Raw genomic sequence first — 3,291 nt, 5'->3', positions numbered from 1 at the left:
CACCACTGAAAAATAATTTTTAAAAAATGTTTTAACACTGTGAGCATCTAAAAACAATCATATATCCACACCATGATTTCAAGGTAGCCAGGATCAATGATCTTTTCAGGCGTCAAATGCCTGGGTGAACTGGAATGTGGTAGTTGTTTTTTTAAGTCCCTGAATGTTAATACAGTGGCACCTCGGGTTACATATGCTTCAGGTTACATACGCTTCAGGTTACACACTCCGCTAACCCAGAAATAGTGCTTCAGGTTAAGAACTTTGCTTCAGGATAAGAACAGAAATCGGGCTCCTGCAGCGCGGCGGCGGCAGGAGGCCCCATTAGCTAAAGTGGTGCTTCAGGTTAAGAACAGTTTCAGGTTAAGAACCTACCTCCGGAATGAATTAAGTACTTAACTCGAGGTACCACTGTAATGCTCCTTGGCAGGGGGAGTTTTCTGCAGTTGAGCCACTACCCAAAAGGCCTTGCCGCAGGTAGTGCCAACCTGGCAGCAGTTTTACAAAATCAGATTTAGTTCGTGTTTAATATGTATTTAACTTTAAATGTATTAAACTACCTGCATTGAGGTTTTGGCTGTTATGCATTGATGCACACACACACACACACACAGGCTTGCACTGGGAGAGTGGAGCGGACTGCAAACATGGCATCAAAATGACTTTGACCAAGAAGAGGGTGTCACCTTACATTTTCACCCATTCGCGCACCTAAATCCTCCCTGATTCCTTTCATTAAATCGTGTGCCCCTGCTGAAAGAGCTTGCTGATGGTCGCTCAGGTCCCCGCGCAACGCCGGCTCCGAGCTCGGCTTACTTCTCTGCCTGCGCCCTGTGACCTTTTTTAAACAACAGCACACTGTATGTTGTGTTTGCAGTTGCTATTGTGGGCTGCCAAGGATATTCTGGAGCCTTGGCAGCAATGCCGCATATTTATCAAGAACAAGAAGAGAAGCAGATTTGGAAACAAACGAGGTTTTGGAGTTGCGTCGAGGCAGCGCTTCAAAAGCAGTATCAAAAACAGGGTAAAAAGAAAGAGGCACAGTGAAGATAAATGCTTCTGTCATCAGCATGTGCTTATTAAGTCTGGCTATTCAGTTATCAAAAGCCTCCAACCTTTTCAGAACCAGGCCCCCACTGTTTAACCCAAACATGCATTTGGAGACTTGTTTCTTAATCATTATTTTTTACCATATGTATGTATGGTGCTAATTCTGCTGTTGCAAATCACCTTTGATCAGTCTCTGACCCAGCAGTTGGTCTGACTCCCAACTCAGCAACTGAAGAAGAACGAGTTAGATAAACCACTTTTAAAACATACTGTATCGATGAACTAAAAAGGTGCCCTCAATTAAATCAACAGATTTAATTTCCTTCCTGATAATAACTGCAGGTTGCAAGTGTTACCTCAGAAGAGGAATGCCTCTTTTCAGGCAAGATCTACTGGGACACATCATTTAAATACAAAACAATGCATCCCTACTTCCCCCCTTTCATATGCAAATTTATGCAGCTGCATCAGTTAGCTGACTTAAACGCTCATGCTCAATTAAATAATATTTTTTTAATTGGGTGCAGATCTTCCAAATGTCCCTATTTTCCAGGCACAATCCTGGATTTACAGAAGCCATCCCAGTTCCTGATTTGATCTCGCAATGTCCCGCTTTTCCTTAGGACGTCCCTATTTTCATTGGAGAAATGTTGGAGGGTATGGAGTTATATGACCCCCAAGTTAAGGAGATAAGCAACTATACAGCCTTTAGAAGACATCTGAAGGCAGCCCTGTATAGGGAAGTTTTTAAATGTTTAATGTTTTATTATGGTTTTATACGTGCTGGAATCCACCCAAAGTGGCTGGGGCCACCCAGTCAGGTGGGCAGGGTATTAAGAGTTAAATCATTATCGTTGGTGGTGGTGGTGTTGAATAGGACGTTCCTATTTTCATTGGAGAAACATCAGAGGGTATGTGGCTGATGGCTTTACTTGTAATGATTTGCACCCTAGGTTTTTGGACTCAAATATGCAGTGTCCATATACCTCAGAAAAAAGAACAGTGTTTCTTAGTTACAGACCTGAAAGGTTTGTGTTAAATAAACATGTGTTACATAATCCTGTATATCATAGCTTTTATTTAAACTAATAAGCCTTAAACTCTCCCCGCAAAAGCATTGTGTCTGGGGAATGCCTTGCATTCCACGGAGGAAGACCGAAATAAAATGGAAATGCCTTCAGGTCTTGGCCCTCAAAAAGTCTGTGGATGTCAGCTCTGGTTTCCTAGGGAATTATTACGGTACAACTACCTTTGCACTTGACTATGCAGCGCTGAATTCGTTCCCTGCACAGCAGCTGCCGTTCTGTTTATTTCTGTATTGGCCGCTTACCTGCCAAATATTCCCTTCCTGTTCTCAATAAGCAGTTCCTTGCCTCGGGGACAGAAACCAAGAACATAAAACTCACCCTGAACTGCTCTTCTGTACTTTTCCATTTGACCCAGCTCATCCTCTGCCATCAGGTGTTGTTGGTGTCGAGGTGTGGGTGTGTGTTAGGGGTAGCATTTTTTTGGCAGGAAGAACAGAGAAAGGTTTGGCAGGTAGAATGATTGGAAGGGGGGGGAACAGGATTAAATGAATCCTTGTTAATGAAGCTAATCCTGGGGATGCCAGTTACTTTTTGGCCCCCGTGCAATGCTCTTTTCTTCTCATACGTTGTACAGTATCACACATGATTAACCACATCCGCATAGTAGAGAAGGGAAACGAACTTTCTGGGCAACATTGTACGGATTGCTTGCCAATTTAGGGTGGAGCAACGAGTGTGAGTTTTACCTTTGAAAAGGAAGCTGGTTTCTGCATGCCCAGGTGCCTTCAGTGACAAATTATTACGCCAGTCGCCTGATTAAAGAAAGCCAATCCACTGTATGAGTTTTAACCAGCTAATTTGCGTAAGGGCACACACACCACCTCCGAAGTAAGAAACATCTTCTCTTTGCTCTTAGATCAGTGGTGGGGAATCTCCAGCCTGCCAGCATGGTCAGCAGTCAGGAGCGATGGGAACTGGAGGCCAGGAACATCCGAGGGCCACAGATTCCCCACCCATTTTGGACGCTTCTGAGCACAATTCAAAATGTTGGTACTGACCTTTAAAGCTCTAAATGGCCACCGGCCCTGTATACCTGAAAGAGCGTCTCCATCCCCGTCATTCAGCCCGAACACTGAAGTCCAACTCTGAGGGCCTCCCGGTGGTTCTCTGCCTGAGAGAAGTGAGGTTACAGGGAACCAAGCAGAAGAGCCTT

At 44.2% G+C, this 3,291-nt stretch overlaps 1 long non-coding RNA gene across 1 annotated transcript; it reads left to right on the top strand.

Annotated features, from left to right (window-relative positions):
• The first annotated feature begins 85 nt into the window (after positions 1–85).
• Positions 86–2,605, top strand: LOC310686022. The gene is made up of 2 exons (XR_014515650.1): positions 86–186; positions 431–2,605. It is a non-coding gene; the product is annotated as an uncharacterized lncRNA (long non-coding RNA).
• Positions 2,606–3,291: the final 686 nt, after the last annotated feature.

This window comes from Podarcis liolepis, assembly GCF_965112155.1.
Source record: "Podarcis liolepis genome assembly, chromosome: 1".
NCBI lineage: Eukaryota > Metazoa > Chordata > Lepidosauria > Squamata > Lacertidae > Podarcis > Podarcis liolepis.
This window is presented reverse-complemented; position numbering and strand designations above follow the sequence as displayed.